The sequence below is a fragment of the Suricata suricatta genome, chromosome 11 (assembly GCF_006229205.1).
Source record: "Suricata suricatta isolate VVHF042 chromosome 11, meerkat_22Aug2017_6uvM2_HiC, whole genome shotgun sequence".
NCBI classification, from domain to species: domain Eukaryota; kingdom Metazoa; phylum Chordata; class Mammalia; order Carnivora; family Herpestidae; genus Suricata; species Suricata suricatta.
The window spans coordinates 43,804,865-43,825,339 of record NC_043710.1 but is presented as its reverse complement, the minus strand read 5'-3'; the positions used below and the strand labels follow the sequence as shown (position 1 = coordinate 43,825,339).

Here is a 20,475-nt window from a genome sequence, read left to right as displayed (position 1 = left end):
GTCTAAGTTTCCCTCAGAACAGGCTTTTGTTGCATCTCATAAGTTTTGACATGTTTTTGTTTTAATTCATCTCAGAATATTTTCTAATTTCCCTTGTGATTTCTTCTTTGACCCATTGGTTGTTTAAAAGTGTGCTGTTTAATTTCTACATATTTGTTAATTTCCCAGATTTTCTTCTTTTATTGATTTCTAATTCCACTCCATCATTGTCAGAGAAGATATTTTGTATGATTTCAATACTTTTAACCTTATAAAGCTTTGCTTAATGGACTAACATGTGTTCTACACTAAAAATTATTCCATACACACTTGAAAATAGTGTGTGTTCCAATGGTTACCAGAAGGGAGGTGAGTGGGGGGATGGGTTAAATAGGTGATGAAGATGAAGGAGTACACTTGTTGTGAGGAGCACCAGGAGTTTTACGGAAGTGTGAAATGACTATACTGGGTATCTGAAAATAATAGCACACTGTATGTTAACTAGCTGGAATTTAAATTAAAAAAGGAAGAGGGGTGCCTGGGTGGCTCAGTCAGTTAAACATTGGACTTCAGCTCAGGTCATGATTTCATGGCTCATGAGCTCAAGCTCCACCTCACCATGGTGAGCTGGAGCCCCGCGTTGGGTGAGTCCCCTTATTTCCCTCTCTTTCTCTCTCTCTCCCTCTCTGCCCCTCATGGGATTCTCTCTCTCTCTCTCTCTCTCTCTCTCTCTCTGTCCTTTGTTTTCTTGCGCATGCTCTCTCTCTCTCAAAAAAAAAAAAAGGAAAGAAAAAAGAAAAGAATGTGTGTTTTGGCATTGTTGGCTAAAGTGTTCTACATATGGTCTGTTAGATGTGGCTGTTTTATAATGTTATTTATATCTTATATTTCCTTGTTTATCTTTTGTCTAGTTGTTCTATTAATTATTGAAAGTGAGGTTTGGGGTACCTGGGTGGTTTAGTTGGCTAAGCGTCAAACTCTTGATTTTGGCTCAGGTCATGATCCCATGGTTTGTGAGAAGGAGCCCAGTGTTGGGTTTTACACTGAGCTCAGAGCCTGCTTGGGATTCTCTGTCTCCCTCTCCCTCTGCCCCATCCCTGCTCACTTCCTCTCTCTCTTTCTCAAAATAAATAAATAAACTTTAAAAAGATGGAAGTGAGGTTTTGAAGTCTCCAATTATTATTATAATTATTATCATCATCATTATCGTTATTTCTCCCTTCAATCCTATTTTTGCATCATACATTTTAGGACTCTGTTGCTTACATGTTTGCAATTGTTGTATCTTCTTGATAAATTAACTATTTTATCATTATGTGATGTTCCTTTTGGTCTCATGTAACAACTTTTGTCTTAAAGTCTATTTTATCTGATATTAGAATATACATTCCAATTCTCTTTTTGTTACTGTTTGTTCTCTTTAGAGAACTAAATATCTTTAGGTTACTAAATATCTTTTTCCATTCTTTCATTCTCAATCTCTTTGTAACTTAGATCTAAGGTGTCTCTTGTAGACAGCACATGGTTAGATTTAGTTTTTTCTCCATTCTGCAATCTCTGCCTTAAAGGAGTTTAATACATTTATATTTAATGTAATAACTGATAGACTTTTATGATTTGTCTATTTGTTATCTACATGTCTTTTTTTTAGAGTTCATTATGAACCATGACATAATGTTTTGAGCCAAAATTAAGAGTTGCACACTTAATTTTTTAAAGTTATTTTCCTTAAGTTACTTTTAAGTTATTTTCTTAGTGGTTGCCCTGGAGATTACAATTAACATCTTAATTTATAACAAAATAGTTCAAGATAATAATGGCTTAGCTTCAATACTATATGAAAACTGTTTCTATATAGCTCCTCCTCCTCTCATGGTTTTGTCTCAAATAACATTTTTATACATTTGTACCCACCAACATAGATTTATAATTACTATTTTATGTAGTTGCCTTTTTAAAAAATGTTTTTTATTTATTTTTGAGAGACAGAGAGAGACAGCACAAGCAGGGGAGGGTCAGAGAGAGAGGGAGACACAGAATCTGAAGCAGGCTCCAGGCTCTGAGCTAGCTGTCAGCACAGAGCCCAAGGCAGGGCTTGAACCCATGAACTGTGAGATTATGACCTGAGCCAAAGACGGACGCTCAACCAACTGAGCCACCCAGGTGCCCCTGTAGTTGCCTTTTAAATCAAATAGATTAAAAGGAGAAGTTATAATAAAAAAGACATTAAGATGGACTTTTATATTTAGCTATGTAGTTACCTTTATTAGTGTTCTTTATTTCTTTCTATGGATTTGGGTTACTATCCAGTGTCCTTTTATTTCACCCCAAAAGACTCCTTTTAGCATTTTTTATGGGGAAAGTTCTAGAAACAATCTGTTTTTATCTGGGAAAGTCTTATTTTTTCCTTTTTTCTTTTTTTGGTAGCTGTGTGTGTGTGTGTGTGTGTGTTTAAAAACACGTAACATAAATTTACCAACTTAACAACTTTAAGTGAGCATTATGGTATTGTTAGAGTGCCTATTGTTGCACAACAGCAGTCTAGAACTGTTTCATCTTGCATGACTAAAACTCTGGACTCACTGAACACCAACTCCCCATTTCCTGCTTCCCCTAGCCCCTAGCAACCACTACTCTACTTTGTTTCAAGGAGTTTGATTGGATATCTTATATAAGTGGAACCATGCAGTATTTGTCATTTTGTGATTAACTTATTGTAGTTTGCATAATGTCTTCAAGTTTCATCCATGTTGTAGTATATAACAGAATATCATTTTTTAAAAGACTGAATAATAATATCCCATTGTATGTACGTAAAATATATATCTTATCCATTCATCTGTTAATGGATATTTAGGTTGCTTCCACATCTTGGCTATTGTAAATAATGCTTCAATAAACATCTCTCCTTCATTTATAAAGGATTATTTTGCCAGATGTAGAATTCTTTGTTGCCATGGTTTTGTCTTTAACATTTTTAATATGTAATCCCACACTCTGGCCTCTATGCATAGTTTCTGATAAGAAATCAGCTGTTAATCTTATTAATGATTTCTTGTTCATGACAAGTCACTTCTTTTGCTGTTTTCACATCTTTGGTGTTTGACAATTTGATTATATTGTGTCTTGATGTGTATCTCATTGAGTTTATCCTATTGAAGTTCATTCAGCTTCTTGGATATGAAGACTCATATCTTCTATCAAATTTGGGAGGTTATAGCCATTACTTCTTCAAACATTGTTTGTTTCTTTCTCTTCTGTTCTTTTGAGATTCCTGTGAGACAAGTCTCTGAGATTCATCAGTTTTCTTCATCCTTTCTTTGTGCTCTGAAGAGTGGGTGATCTCAAATGACCTCAAGTTCACAGCTTCTTCCTTCTGGCTGCTTAAATATACTTTTGAACCCCTTAAGTATATATTTTTAATTTCAATTATTGCATTTTTCAAATCTAGTCTTTTTCTTTTTACCCTTTGTATCTCTTCATTGATATTATCTATTTGATGAAACTTTATTCTCCTGGTTTCCTTTGCTTGTACAAAGAATATTTTGAAAATTATAATGTAGCAACTCTAGGAATTACATCCTTTCCTCCCCAGGATTTGTCACAGTTGTTGTTTGTTTATAGAATTTTCTCAGCTAGTTTTGTCAACTGTTGTTGTTGTTGTTGTCATTGTTGTTTAGGGGCATGGCAGTATCTTTTCCATTAGTGTAGGGGTCAGCTAATTATTTGACAGAGATTTTCTTAAATGCTTGGAAAAATGATGACAGAAAACCTTCCAATTTGCCAAGGGTCTCTGTATACATGTTGGGACACATCTTCAACACTTAGTCAACTGCTGTTCCTTAGCCTTTCTTGCTGCTTGAGCAGAACCTGAAGGCCACCTAACAATGAGAGTGCAGGGTCTTCTCAGGTCTTTTCTGAGCGTATACTAGCCTTGGACATGCACCCAGCCCTTTAGAGACGTAGGATATGTGGAAGCTTTTCAAAGGTTTTATTCTCCAAAACATCTCATTTCTCAACCTTTCCCCACAAGCTTTTATATTTTTTCAATTGCTTGCCGCAGCTGTTATCCTCTACCCAAGGCATTTGCAACTAATACATTCCCCTTTCAATATGTTTGATAAATACTCCCCCAGGTAGCTGCTTCAGACTTAGGGGAGAGCTACGTGAAGTGAAGTGAAGGCAAGCCCTTTGGTCTGGTCTTTCAGGGAACCATGAGACAAATCAAAATAAACCACCTCAATTCTTTGAGAATGAAGTTTGTTTTGCTCCGTCTACTACTAGAAACCTACACCTAAAGTGGAAGCTGTTGCCTCGAAGGCTGCTGCTAAACCAGGCAGGAGGGAATGAAGGATGGGGAGCAAGGAAGTTAAAATGCCACAAAGCTCTCTTACTAAGATTTGGCTATTTTATTTATTTAGTTAGCCTCAATTAATCTTTTTTCTGGTTGCTGTAAAATTTTAATTAGTCTCTGGAGTTCTGACAAAGTTGGTTTTGATAGTTTTTGCTAATTTCCTTACTGCTTTTGTGGAAGGACAGAATTTTGGATTTTCGTACTTTGCTCTTTTCACTGTGATTTTGGAAATCATTTAAAGACTTTCTATTTCCAGGATTATAAATATATTCCCCTAAATTTCCGTTTACTCTTTAAATGATAATGTGTTTTTTTTAAACACATGTATCTGTAATGCATCAAAATTTATTTCTGTGAACCATGTGAGGAAAAGATTGTAGTCAGCTGAATAGTAGCCCCCCCAAAGCCAGTGAATGTTACCTTATAATGCAAAAGGAACTTAGCAGATGTGATTAAAGATTTTGAAATGGGGAAATTATCTTGTATTATCTGAGGGGGTCTGATATAATCACAAGACCCTCTTAAAGAAGAGGCAGGAGATCAGAAAATAGGAGAAAGGAAGAAATATGACAGTGGAAATAAGAGGTTAGTGTGTTGCAAGAAATGGACTATGAGGCAAGAAATGTAAGCAGCTTCTAGTGGCTAACAAACACAAGAATTTCCCTGAAACCTCCAGAAAGAACACATTGATTTTAGAATTCTGACTTCCAGGACTATAAGAGAATAAATTGTTGTTCTAAGCCACTAAGTCTGTGGTAATTTGTTAAGCAGCAATAGGAAACTAATACAGGTTATTTTGGTCTGAGCAACTGAAAGAATGGAGTTTCCATTTATACGATAAATGGGAAGCAGTTTTGGGGAAGAAAGACAGTATTAGAAATTAAACTTCAGGGGCACCTGGGTGGCTCAGTTGGTTAAGTGTCCGGCTTCAGCTCAGGTCATGATCTCACAGTTTGTGGGTTCAAGCCCTGCGTTGGGCTCTGTGCTGACAGCTAGCTCAGAGCCTGGAGCCTGCTTCAGATTCTGTATCTCCCTCTCTCTGACCCTCCTCTACTCATGCTGTCTCTCTCTGTCTCCCAAAAATAAATAAAAAACATTAAAAAAAATAAAAAATAACTTAAAAAAAAAGAAATTAAACTTTATACTCTCCAAGTTGAGTTAAAAAGAAGGGGTTGGAAAATTTATTGACGTGTGAATGGGGTAGAGGTTAGGACTAGAGATAAGAATTTGGGGGGGTCATCAACACATAAATGCCATTTAAATAATGAGATGGGCTGAGATAATCTAGGGAAAGAAGGTAGATAGAAAAGAGGGCTGGGCATTAAGCATTAGTGGACTCCAATAAATGGTGAAAAAGAAGAATCGACAAGGGAACCACAACTCCATATGTGTTACCTTGGAAGATAGTCAGATAGAAATGTTTGTAGTAGGATTTTTAACCAAAGGCATTGTAGTCCTGGAGAAATTGAGTTAAATTTGCCACTTAAATTTTTAACATGTCAAAATATGGTATAGTGGTATCATCCAAGAAAGTAATTTAAAATAATTTTCTAAATTTGCACCCAAGTTAGTTAGCACATAATGCTATAATGATTTCAGGAGTAGATTCCAGTGATTCATCTCTTTTGTATAACACCCAGTGCTCATTCCAACAAGCATCCTCCCCCTAAAGTCCCTTATCCATTTTAGCCGATACCCCTACCCACAACCCCTGCATATTTAAGTCTCCATATTTTTCTTCATATTTAAGAGTCTGCTATGATTTATCCCCCTCATTTTTATATTATTTTTGCTTCCCTTCTCTTATATTCATCTGTTTTGTATCTTAAATTCCTCATATGAGTGAAGTCATATGGTATTTGTCTTTCTCTGACTAATTTCACTTAGCATAACACACTCTAGTTCTATTCATGTAGTTGCAAATGGCAAGATTTTATTCTTTTTGATTGCTGAGTAATATTCCTGTGTGTGTGTGTGTGTGTGTGTGTGTGTGTGTGTGTATACCACATCCCAAGAAAGTCATTTATTAAGGAAGGAAAGACACAAATATTTATAAAATGGCAGAATTACAAAGAGGCTTTAACATAAAACTGGAGTTCTTTAAGTAGGTAGCAAAAGAGTATGAATGTAAGTGCAAAAAAATTTTTTTACAAACAATGTATAACTATATTCTAGTCATCATCTGAAGTGATACAAAAGAAAAATACAGTTAAGAACAAAATGGATCAGAATTTGAATTTTACTTTGCCTTCTATTGGATAACTTTAGGTTTAGGAAATAGGTTACTCAACTTCATTTTTTTCTCATCTGTAGAAACAATGGCACTTACTACAATGAGCTGTTGTGTGGATTGAATAACAAGTATTGTGTATTTTGCCTAGAATAGGTTTATAGTCAATAAATGAAGGTTTTCTCATCTATGCTCCCATGGGAATTCAAGGCATAAATACATGCAATGTGATAAAATTTGACTTGAGGATCTGGTTTTCAACTTACATTTTGAGGAGAAGTATCAGGCTTACCAAGTTCTACACCACGAAGTAAAATGAGTGGGAGAGGAGATCCCAGATTTAGTAAAACCATAGTCTTCACAAGCCCTCACAGTATCAGTGGCAATATATAGCCCAAGCCCCTCCTCCTTACTCTCAAGGTAAAATTAGAGAGTTTCTAAAGGTCTTTTTAAAAAGTAAGAATTTTTCTCAAAAGCAAAGTTGAAGCCAGACAAGGAAGCCACTATATCAGAGAAATGTACTTCAGACATGTAATAATTAGACAAGGATGGAAAGAGAGAAAGCAAACCCCACAAACCAAAAATCTTCCTGAAGGTGTAGGTAAAAGGAAAGATTGTGAAATCCCTCCTCTGGTTCTTATCTATTGTCATCTGTTCAAGCTTAAAAACAAAACTAAGTAAAATAAAATGTAAAATAATGTTCTGCTGAGCAGTTTGTCCCCCCTTTCTCCTTTCTTCTTTGCCTGCACAAAGGAAAGGACCAGGTGAAGGGCTATATTGCTAGTGCCAGAGAACCCATCACCTCACTCCTACCAAATGACCAAGCACCTCTCTACTCCTTCAGGATTTAGTGAACTCCCTCTTTCACCAGCTCTGTTCTGCTCTTTGATCACTCACTCTTCCTACAGTATAGCCTATGGTACCTGCGCCCCCCTCCCTGCCCCCTGCCCCGACACTTCCCTGGAGAAGGAGAAACCCGGTGAGGAACTTGGGTTGCTGCTTGCACCACCGTTTATTCAGCGACAGGGAGGGGCCTTACAACAGCTCTTAGAACACTGTGGCATTCTCTGTGTCTGCTCCACCAAGCTCCTTGCTGTGGCTGTGACTTCCATGTAATGATGTTGAATACATGAGAGAGCATTTGCGATTTGTGCCATGTTCCCAGCCCTATCAATGGCCCATGCTGATGGAGTCACCCTGTTTTGTATCATGTGACCACCTCTCCCCCTATTCTCAGCTAACTGAGGCCAGTTAGGCCTCTGACTGAAAAATCACCAACACATAGGCTGGCCCATGTCCTGTGCAATGAAATGGCATGAGATGCTTTACCTTAACTGAAGTAAGTGTTTGCTTACTGAAGACTGAATCTTACCCAAAAAATGGGAGTGTAGTTAAATTTTTACTTTATATATTGCAAGCACTTTCTGTCATCCGGGATAGAAAAACAGCTTGCTTTTAGAAGCCCACCTTCTCTGTGTTCTGGGAAGTATTATTTTTGTATCACTTTTTAGTTATATGGATAGAAGTCTAGTATCTATCAACTTTTCTCAGGAAATTCTATAAAAATACTCAAATATAGAGGATACATGTTGAAAAATTGAGTTTCTTACTTAGAGAAGTCAATTGGTATGTCTTTTAGCAGATATTAATATGATATTAAAGCCATTTTCCCTCTAATCTGGAATTAGAATAACCTATACCTAAAAATTACTTTTTTTGTTTTGAAGAAATGGATGTTTGTCCAAGTAATTACAAAAAAGAAAATTAAAACTAAAGACAAACCACAATTAACCAAATGCATTCTCATCTTTGGTCATAAGCCTATATGTAATATGATTAAAAACTGAACTGTTCCTATTTTGGAAAATGTACTGTGCATTATTTGCAGGGAAACCTTCTGATTAAAGCCTAAGGTAAGGAAGGCCAATTCCAAGGGTGGAGGATGAAGAGAATGTGTGCTTCTACCTTCAGGCACCCTGGAAAAAAGTAAATTCCAGAGCATAAAATGAGGACCCTGTGGGAAACATAAAAGCAATCCCTCTCCTTGAGCCTTGGGAAATTGACAAATGGAAGCTTAGGGAGGAGAAATTTGTTCACGCCTTCTTTAGCAAAGAATCTGGCTGCCCTTACATGGGGGGTAAGATAACACATCTTCTAAACACTGGGCCAAGGCAGTGCAGGGCCAGCACCAGGGTGAAGCAAGCAAGGCACCCAGGATGCAACATTTCAGGAGGTGCTCCCTCACAGGGTTGTGCAAATGCATGGTTGGCACATAGAGTTGAGCACCTTCTGAAATTTTATGCCCTGGGCACCTTACTTGCTTCACCTAAGCCCTGGTTCCGTGTGGCACTCTGGATTATTGGGTAATGAGCTGTGAACAGATTTACAGTCGCAGGAGTTTAATGGCAGAAAATTTCAAAGATTCAACAAGTTGGGGCAGCTGGGTAGTTCAGTTGGTGAGTGTCCTACTTTGCTCAGGTTATGAACTCACAGTTTGTGAATTTGAGCCTTGCATTAGGCTCTGTGCCGACAGCTCAGAGCCTGGAGCCTGTTTCGGAATTTGTGTCTCCCTCTCTCTGTGTCCCCCACCCCAAAAATAAACATTAAAAAAAAATAGAGAGAGAGAGAGAGAAAGGAGAGAGATTCAGCAATTTAAAGATGAGAGCAGACGCTCAAAATTCTGATCTCTGAAGGGATCAGAACATGCCAACCCAAAATATGCCACTTTTGTGTATTGATTGTTTTGAGCTGAAGGCACCTGAGAAATAACAGATTCAGGAAAGGCTGTCCAACCTCTTCCTTCCTACCTGAAAGCAGATCATAGAACTTCCCATCAGAAAGGTACTCTATAAGGAAGAGAGGAAGAATGTCATCATCAGAGACTAGGAATCAATGCCAAAATGGATATATACAAACAAACCCACTATCATAACCCTTAGCTTTTATTAGTTTCCCTATATATCCTAGTCACTTCCTTACAATTTACCACTCCTAAAAGATTAAACTTTCCTTGTCTTGTCACTTCACAGATTTATCACTCTTTCTTTGTTTTTTAAAGTATATGCGCTCTTGGGGTGCCTGGACGGCTCAGTTAAGCGTCCGATTTCACTCAGGTCATGACCTGACAGTTCGTTAGTTTGAGCCCCACATGAGACTCTGTGCTGACAGCTCAGGTCTTGAGCCTGCTTAGGATTCTGTGTCTCCCTCTCTCTCTGTCCCTCCCCTGTTTGTGCTTTCTCTCTCTCTCTCAAAACTAAATAAACATTAAAAAAAAATGAAAGAATATAAGTCCTTGTTCCTAAACTGCTACTTCAGGTCTTCAGTGTTCCTATAAAGGCTCCAAGTGAATGTAAAAATGTTACATAATTTTTTTTTTACTTTTCTCCTATTTATGTCAGTTTAATTCTCAAGTCCAGCTACAGAAGGTAAGAGGGTAGAGGAAAGGTTTTTCTTCTTCTATGTGGGCAAAGAATATGTTGAAAAGAACAAATAAAAGCTTGAGTAATCTGAAAATGTAACCTGGAAAAAAGGGTGAAGAGGTCAATGGATAGTAGAGAGGGAAATAGATGCACAGAGTAGCCAATAGGCAGAGGGTAGTCAGTCATGTCACATTGGACAGATAATTCTTGAATTTCTACTGCTGAGGACCCGAGAGCTGTTTTGGGCCAGTCAGCCAGCCTTACCATGGCTTCTGCCACTCACGAGTGAATCTTTCTGTGAAAAGCTGCAGAAAATAGCTCTAACTTGAGCAGAAGGGAATTTATTCAAAAGGCATTAGGAATAGAAGCCAATTGACCGGAGGTGGGGAAGTCATGCCTGAGAACTAACTGGTGGGAACCAAGACATCCCTGGAGACAATAGTGGTCTCAGTAGCAAGAAAGGTCTAGTCAGGATGTGTAATACAGACAGAGAGAATTTGATCATCTATAGCTTCATTGTGTTTCCCCTGTGTTAGAGATTCACATTCCAGGGTGGAGGGGAATATACAATGTCCTAGCCTAGCTTGGGCCAACGACCTGCCCTCCTTGCTTGTGTCACAAGCCAAATTCCACATAATGGTTCTATCAAATTAAGTGGAAGAAGCAATGGGGGCAAAAGGTAATTGGGGCGCAAAGAAGGTTGAAACGATGAATATGGGGAAACCAAAATAAGAACTGTCTGCTGCCCAGGAACATAGCTTTTGTCCTTTCAGAGGCTCCCGTAGACCTTCCAGCATGTCTGAGATTCCTGTCTTTTTATTCCTATGAGTACCATTACCCCAGCTACCCCATAACTATTACTTGAACGATTCTCTGTTCCTTGCAATCAACACAGCTGAGGCATATTGCTGAGGAAGACAGTGCTATTCTGCTTTTTTTCCTTTGTCTATCTTCTATAGAAATTATCCAAACCTCTCAAAATACTCCACACTTCTTTCTTTAGGGGGCGTTTTCTTCTGGATACTTTGGTCTTTTCTCTCATCTTTCTCTTGGGACATTTTCCACATGGGAATGTCTGATTAAAAAAAAAAACTTTTGTTTTTCTAAGTTGCTACCTAGGCATTTTATGGTATGATAACCTTACTTGCACTGAGTCTGAACATTTAGATAAGGACTGGAGTTTAGGATTCCCACCATAAATTCCCATTTTGCTGTTCCCAGGGCATCTTTTAAAATAATCACCTAGGGGGGCACCTGGGTGGCTCAGTTGGTTGAGCTTCCAACTCTTGGTGTCAGCTCAGGTCATCATCCCAGGGTCATGGGATCAAGCCCTGTGTCAGGCTCTCCACTGTGTGGAGACTGCTTGGGAGTCTCTCTTTCCCTTTCTTTCTCTCTCTCCCACTTGTGCTCACTATATATAAATAAATAAGTAAATAAATTTTAAGAAACAACCACTTAGAGTTAAGGCAGTGAAAAGTTGGTGACATTTTCCCCAGTCACATTAATGAGTAATAGGTGGTGCTCCCCTAGTCTATTTCCTGCTTGTTCATGACCTGGCACAGAGGACTGCTCTTCCCCCAGCTCATTGCACATTCACTCCCATTTCTAGATTTGTAAGTAACAAATCTTATGACTTTACTTCTGTATGAGAGTGTATTGAACCTGCTGCTTCAGTGAAAACAATGCTGGGGTGTTTTATTTGCCCCACGTTGGAAACTCCAATGCTGAAGGAGCTATGGGCTGACCCATGTGGGTGGACTGTGCTCCCTCATGCAGCAGGTCATTTTCTGGATGTTCTTAATTCAGTACACGAGCTCCAGTTTTCCAGTACAAAAGAGAAAAGGGTCATAATATTATAGCTATTTCCTTTCTCAATGTTTTAGCCTGGTAATGCTCAGAGGTCAGCCCAAGTAGGGGCAATGCACGGGCCCTCATGCTCCCTCAGTCTTTTTTTTTTTTTAATTGAAATATAATTCACATGCCATAAAAGTCATCCTTTTAAGGAATACAATTCAACAGTTGTTGTATATTCACAAAATTGTACAACAACATTACTATGTAATTCCAGAATATTTTCACCAGTTACTTCCCATTCTCCCTTTCTCTCAACTCTTGACAATTACTAATTTAACTTTCAATCTCTGTGAATTTGCTTATTCTAGACATTTCACACAAATGGAATGATATAGTATGTGACATTGTGTGTCAGGCTTCTTTCACTTAGCATAATCTTTTTGAGGTTCATCCATGTTGAACATGCATCAGTACTTATTTTTGTTTATGGCTAAATAATATGCCATTGTATGGATACATCACAATTTATTTATCTACTCATAACTGATAGATATTTGGGTTGTTTCCACTTTTTGGCGATTATGAATATTGCTGCTATAAAAATCATGTACAAATTTTTGTGTCAGCATATTTTCAATTCTATTTGGTATCTATGGTGCATAATTACTGGGTCAAATGGTAATTCTATGGATAACAGTTTGAGAAACTGACACACTGTTTTCCAGAGTGGCTGCATCATATACAAAGTATGAGGGTTGCATTCCACATCCTCAACAAAACTTGTCCATTATTTTTATTTATATTTTAACTATTCCAGTGAGTGTGAACTGGTATCTCATTGTGGTTTATATTTGCATTTCCCTAATGGCTGATGATGTTGGGCATCTTTTCATGTGCTTATTGTCCATTTGTGTAACTTCTCTGGAGAAATGTCTATAATGCCCATATTTTAATTGGATTATCTTCTTTTAAAAGTTTATTTTTATTTTGAGAGAGCTTAAGCAGGGAGGGGCAGAGAAGGAGGGAGAGAAAATCACAACTAGTGGCATTGAGGAACCTGATGTGGGGCTTGAGCCCACAAAGTGCAAGATCATGACCTGAGCAGAACACCACCTGGGTTGAATGCTTAACAGACTGAGCCACCCAGCTGCCCCTGGATTATCTTTTTGTTTAATTGAAAATGTCCTTTATGTATTTTGGATACTGGTGTCTTATTTATGAGTTGCAAATACTTTTTCCATTTGGTTTGTTATTTCACTTTCTTGACAATGAAGCACAGATGTTTTTAATTTTGATGAAGTTCAATAGATCTAATTTTTCTTTGCTTGTGCTTTGGGAGGTATTTAAGAAATCACTGGCTAATCCAAAATAACAAAACCTTACACTCATGTTTTCTTCTAAGAGTTTAATAGTTTCGGCTTTTACATTTGTCTTTATTTTGAATTAACTTTTGTATGTGGTGTGAGGTGGGGGTCCAAATTCATTCTCTTGCATAAGGATGTCTAGTATATCTACTTGTCTCAGTCTCATTTGTAAAAAAGACTATATTTTCCCCCATTGACTTGTTTTGGTAGCCTTGTTGAAAATCAAGTGACTGTAAATATGAGGGTTTATTTCTGGACTCTCAATTCAGTTTTATCAACCCATACTGCTATCTTTATGCCAGTACCACACTGTCTTGGTTACTGTAGCTTTGTAGTGTTTGTCTTCCAACTGTGACCTTTTTCAAAGTTATTTTTGCTATTCTTGGTCCCTTGCTATTCCATGTAGAATTGTAGGATTAACTTGTCAATTTGTGCAAAAGAAAAACTCCTAGGATTTTGATAGGGATTGCGCTGAATCTGTGGATCAATTTGAGGAGTATTGACATCCTAACAGTGTTAAATTTTCCAATCTGTGAACATGTCTTTGCATTTACTAGGTCTTCTTTCAGTTCTTTCACAAATTTAATAACTAAAAAAGTTATCTCTAAGTATTTTTGATGCTATCATAAACAGAATTTTTTCTTAATTTTCTGACTGTACTCTTTACTAATGTATACAGTATAACTGATATTCATGTATTGATTTGGTATTATGAAACTTTGGCGAATTAATTCTAGTTTTAATGGATTCCTTAGGATTTTCTATATACAGAATTATGTTCTTTGAAAGTATAAGGAGTGTTACTTCTTCCTGTCCAACCTAGAGGCCATTTATTTCTATTTTTTACATTATTGCCCTGACTAGACTCTCTCGCACAATGTTGGATAGAAGTGGCAAGAGCAAACATCTTTGTCTTATTCCTGATCTCAGGAGAAAGCTTTAAATCTTTCACCATTAAGTATGATGTTAGTTGTGGTCTTATCAAATTGAGGACATTTCCTTTCTAATCTTTGTTGAATGCATTATCAGAAATATTGAGGGGCATCTGGGTGGCTCAGTTGGTTAAGCATCTCACTTTAGCTCAGGTCATGATCTTACGGTTAATGAGTTCAAGCCCCATGTGGGATTGTGGGCTGATAGCTCCAAGCCTGGAGCCTGTTTCTAATTCTGTGTCTCCATCTCTCTTTCCACCCTTTCCCTGCTTGTACTCTGTCTCTCTGTTTGTCTGCCTCTCTGTCTCTCAAAAATAAACAAACATTAAAAGATAAAAAGAAAGAAATATTGAGATGATCACGTGGTTATTTAAAAACTTTATCCTATTAATTTGGTATATTACATTGATTTGTAGATGTTAAACCCACCTTGCATTCTTGGGATAGGTCCTACTTGCTCATGGAATATAATCTTCTTTATATGCTACTGGATGTGCTTGCAAATTCACAAACATGTAGCTAGTATTTTACGGAGGATTTTTGTGACTATATTCATGAGAGATATTGGTCTATTCTTTTATTTTTTCCTTGTGATGTCTTTGGTTTTGATATTAAGATGATACTGGACTTACAGAATAAGTTAGACAGTGTTCCTCCCTCTTCTATTTCTATTGGATGGATTCTAATGAATAAGGTAATAAATATTTAAAAGATAAAAATCAAGCCAACAAGTTTTGTCCCAGATAACATTTACCCATGCCTGAACTGTCTAGAGATAATTTACTTAAGCTATATCATAAATTTATTTTTAGACTAATTTGTTTGTAAAATGTAAATATAGCATATTCTTTGAAAAGCATTCAAGCAACAGAGCAACATATCAATAAATTAAAAAAATAGAATCCTATCACCTAGAAATAATCATCAGACTATTTGGTGAATACCATTTTAATTTATGGTTGATATTGCAACTCTTTATATTTAAATTTACTCATTGTTTACCTCCAGTCCTTTTATCTTACCTTCTCTATACTTAAATTTCATGGATATATGGATTTTATTGAAAGTAATTTTTTTCCAGGACTCCTGGATACTGTGAATTCTAAGTTTCTTTATGCTTCGGAGCATAAACATGCTTCCTTATATGCAAACAACTTGCCTGTGTAGTATTCTTGTTTTCTATTTCAACTTTCTAGATATTGCTCTATCTTCTGGCATTGAGTATTGCTGTGAAAGTATCAGAGCATAATCCAAATTTTCCTTTAGAGATGCCTTTGTTTCTCTGGGTAGATGCCTGAAGAATAATCTTTAATTCTTGAAAATCAACTGAATTTGACATGTTTCATCTCAGTTCAATCACTGATTTCACTTATTTTCAGAAACAAGATGGGACCTTTAATTTGCAGATCTAGTTTCTTTTAATACTTTTTTTCCCTGCTGCACATTTTAGGCTCACTCTTTTAGGGATTTAATTAGCCCTATGCTGGACAAGTTCTTCTACAATGCTTTAACATTTGTTTTCTTTTTCTCTGCCATTGTACTGATTAATTAGGCTTTCTGTTGTGTTAGAAATCTCATTTCAGTTGTGTCTGTTGTTTCTTGCTATTTTATATTAACTTGTTAGGTGAAAGTTGGTGTTATTTTGGTCCTTGAATTGTTTTCTTAACTCTGCAATCTCCTTTTCTGTCTCCTATGCGCCTTTTATATGGTGTTCAAGCTCTTGCTTTATTAAATTAATATTCTTAGTAAATTTTCTTGAGGTGCAAAATATTGTGAAAGTGTTTATCCTGTTCCTTAGTACCTAACATGCATAGTATTTTAAACAGTTATAGAAGTTTCTTCTTAAACATTCCCCCATTCCTCTAAACTTTCACCATTTGGGTATGTTGCAGGTTTAAATTCCTGCTTTTATGTTTTAAATTCACCATTTAATAGTGAGCCCATGAAACCCTAGATCCCCACTCCCAACCCCAATAAAGCAGAAAGCCAGGCCAGTGTGCACTCATTCTCTCACCTACAATCTTGTGTGGTGCTGTATGTGCTATGTAACCTCCAGGTCCTATAAGTGATAAGCCTTCATTTTTACAAAGTTCCTTGATGATTATTGCCAAAAGCCATTTTGCAATCATAATAAAAAACACAAGGGCCCATCCAACCACAAAATTATTGACAGTCAGTGGGACTGGCACAAAACAAATACATTCTATCTAGTATCTAGAGGTAGTCAGTTCCAAAGTTGGCTCCACAGTTTATTTCACCAAGGATGCAGACTCTTCCCATCTTTCTCTTCTGCTGTTCTCAAAATCACAAGATGGCTTCCACAGCTCCAAAGTCAAGTCCATACACACCAGCATCCCAGGCAGCAAGGAAAGGAAAAGGACTCTGAGGACCTTGTCATCTTTTTAGCTCTCTCTGTTTTCCATAAAGAAAAATCTTCCTCAGAATGTTTCTTCTTTGCACAACCCTTAAACAGACTTCTCCTTCCATTTTGCCAGAAGTAAATCATGTGCCTTCCCTAAATAGGTCCCTAATAAAGAAGAACTGGATTGTTATTATTGGTCTAAGACAGTGATTCTCAACTGAAGGTGATTTTTGCCTTCTGGCAATCTCTAGAAAATTTTTGGCTGCTGGAACTTGTGAGAGATGTTACTGGCATCTAGTGAATAGAGATCAGGGATGTTGCTAGCCATTCTACGAGTCACAGAACAACCTCCAACAACAAACAGGTACCTGGCCCAAAACATCAAAATGCTGAAGTTGAGGGGCATCTGGGTGGCTCAGTCAGTTAAGCCTCCGACTTCGGCTCAGGTCATGATCTCATGTTCGTGGGTTTGAGTCCTGTGTCGGGCTCTGTGCTGATAGCTCAGAGCCTGGAACCTGCTTCTGATTCTGGTCTCCCTTTCTCTCTGCCCCTCCCTGCTCATGCTCTGTCTCTGTCTCAAAAACAAATAAAAAACATTTTAAAAATGCTGAAGTTGAAAATGCTTGGTCCTAGTGAGTCAGAATTCATCTCATTCTCTGGGGCTTGGCACATTGCCCTCCAAACCAAACTCAGCGTTCTATGGGTAAGGATGAAGGGGAGAATATCAGTTGAATATACACACTACCTATCCATACACCATTATCTAGTGAGAAGAAATTGATTTTCTGTTAGAATACTAATCAATAATTTATTTTTCTTACCAAAATGATTGTTAAACTGTTCTTTCTTTGACATACAAAGAACAAAATAGAACAAAGGACAAAACAGAGAGAAGTAAAAGGTCAAAGATATATTCAGAGAAATGTTTCAGAGTTATGCAATCAGAAAAATAGAAAACAATTGGGGTTTGACAGGCAAAAAATACTTTTGCAGAGAATTAGAAGAATAAACTTATGAAAAATAAACTAATCAAAGTCTTTAAAGTGAACTTAGTCGGCAAGGGAAATGAAAGCAAAACTAAACTCTTGGGACTTCATCAAGAAAAAAAGCTTCTGCACTGCAAAGGAAACAATAAAGAAAACTAATAGGCAACCGACCGAATGGGAAAAGATAGTTGCAAATGACATATCAGATAAAGGGCTAGTATCCAAAATCTACAAGGAACTCACCAAACTCCACACCCAAAGAAATGGGCAGAAGACACAAACAGACACTTCTCCAAAGAGAACATCCAAATGGCCTACAGGCACTTGAAACAATCTTCAACATCACTCATCATCAGGGAAACACAAAAGAGGGTGTGGAGAGACGGGCACCCTCCTACACTGTTGGTGGGAATGTAAACTGGTGCAGCCACTCTGGAAAACAGTGGGGAAGTTCCTCAAAAAATTATCCATAGAACTCCCTTATGACCCAGCAATAGCATTGCTGGGGATTTACCCAAGGGATACAGAAATGCTGATGCATAGGAGCACATGTGCCCCAATCTTCACAGCAGCAATGTCAACAATAGCCAAATCATGGAAAAAGCCTAAATGTCCATCACCTGATGAGTGGATCAAGAAGATGTGGTATATATACAATGGAGTATTACACGGCAATGAGAAAGAATGAAATTTGGCCATTTATAGGAAAGTGGATGGACCTTGAGGGTGTCATGCTAAGTGAAATAAGTCAGGCAGAGAAGGACAGAAACCATATGTTTGCACTCATAGGTCTAACAGGAAAACAGGAGAAACCTAATGGAGGACCAGGGGGAGGGGAAGAGGGAAAGAGAGTTGGGGAGAGAGAGGGATACAAAACTTGAGAGACTATTGAATGCTGAAAATGATCTGAGGGTTGAGGGGGAAGGGGGAAGGGGGAAAAGGGGTGGTGGTGATGGAGGAGGGCACTTATGGGGAAGAGCACTGGGTGTTGTATGGAAACCAATTTGACAATAAACTATTAAAAAATAATAAAATAAAATAAAATAAAAATAAAGTGAACTTTGTCAATAACTTTATGAATAAAAATGAGGACTACATAAAACACATAATAAATTAGGAATAAAAAAGATATCTATGGGCTTTAACTAATCCCCCCAAAAATCCATTTCCTAATCCTTGGAATCTGTGAATCTTACATGCAAAAAGGTTTTCTGTGTGTGTGTGTGTGTGTGTGTGTGTGTGTGTGTGTGTGTGTTTTCCCTTTGGATATGATTAAGTTAGATGGTCATTATATGGGGAGATTATTTTGGATTCTCCTGGAAGGCTCAATGTAATCACAAAGGTTCTTATGAAAGGGAGGTAGAAAGGGTCAGAGTCAGAATAAGGAATGTGGTAATAGAGGCAGAAGTTGAAGTGATTTGATGGAACCATTAGCCAATGAAAGCAAGTGGCCTCTCAAAACCAGAAAAGGCAAGGAAATGGATCCTCCCCCTGGGAGATATACCTGCTGACACCCAATTTGACTCAACCTCAAGAACTGTAAAATAATAAATTTATGTTTATCAATCATTAAAGCCACTAAGTTTGTCATTATTTGTTATAGCAGCAATGGGACATCCAAGTGCAAAATGACAGAATAAGAACAGCATAAGACATAGCCTAGAAAATCTATAGGAGTTGCAAAGACAAGAGGAATCATAACTGGATCAAAAGAGAAGCAACATGTAGCTAAACACGAAGTAAGAGGTTTTACCATTTCCATTAGTGAGAAGGGAACTGGATATTTCTGTGGAAATTCACTGTGTATTTGTTATAGTTTGATGTATGTATTAGCCAGGATTCTCCAGAGAACAGAACCCATTGGAGTTTTACATCTGTCTGTTGTGTGTGTGTCTTTAAGGAACTGTCTAATAAAATTGAGAGTGAGTGTAGGCTGGCAAGTCTGAAATCTGTAGGGAAGGCTAGCAGACTGGAAATTCAAGTAAGAGTTGAGTTGCAGTCTTGAGAATTCTATAGGGTAGTAAGTTAGGAATTCAGGAAGGGTTCCTATGTTAACAGCCTTGAGGAGAATTTCTTCTTCATTAGGAAACCTCAGTCTGCTCTTAAGACCTGAACTGATTAGATGAGGCACATTCACATTATAAAAGGTAATCTGTTTTTTTTTAAGTTTATTTATTTTGAGAGAGAGAGAGAGAAAGTGCAAGCTGGGGAGGGGCAGAGAGAGAGAGAGGGAGAGATAGAATCCCAAGCAGGTTTCACACCATCAGCACAGAGACGGATGCTGGGCTTGATCCTATGAACCATGTGATCATAACCTGAGCTGAAACCAAGAGTCGGATGCTTAACTGACTGAGCCACGCAGGCTCCCCAATGGTAAGCTGGTTTATCCAAAGTCCACTGAACTAAATATTAATCACCTCTAAAAAATACCCTTACAGAACATCTAGACTAGTGATTTGCCCAACAACTATGCATTATAGCCTAGCCAAGGTGACATATAAAATTAGCCATCACAATGTACATTTGTACATTTAACTCTGTAGTAGAATATACTCATTTATTATCAACAAATCTTTTGCTATGTTCAACAATTTGCCTTGTTAGTTTTCAGATCTAGATTATTAACCTGGAATCCATGGACCCTTAGTGGGTCTCCTATCTTCAGGTTCGGGGAAGAGGTTCATGAAAGTTTTCCAATCATATACAGCATTTTGAGTGGATACATGTTCATGAATTTGTCTGGGGAAGAGATCCATAGCTTTCACTATACTCTCAGAAGTCTAAAAGGGTCTGATGCTGGCTCCAAATGGTATGGAGTACCTATAGGTAGACATCTAAACTGAGTGAAACATTTTTGAAATTTGAAGGCAGAATTCTGATGTCGAACAAGCGGCACCCTTATAGACTGCTCTGGGAGTTGCTCATTACATAAATACAAAGTCCTCACCAACTGTAAGTAATAAATACGTATCATTGCTTTCCAATAAGGTTTTTTAAAAAAATTTTTTAAATGTTTTATTTATTTTTGATACAGAGAGAGACAGAGCATGAGAGG

At 37.5% G+C, this 20,475-nt stretch overlaps 1 long non-coding RNA gene across 1 annotated transcript in view; it reads right to left on the bottom strand.

Annotated features, from left to right (window-relative positions):
* Positions 1–20,475, bottom strand: part of LOC115271654 — a 68,805-nt gene that overhangs the window by 30,222 nt on the left and 18,108 nt on the right. Inside the window, exon 3 of the long non-coding RNA XR_003900040.1 lies at positions 9,371–9,409. This is a non-coding gene — a long non-coding RNA (uncharacterized LOC115271654). The remainder of the gene's footprint in view (positions 1–9,370; positions 9,410–20,475) is intronic.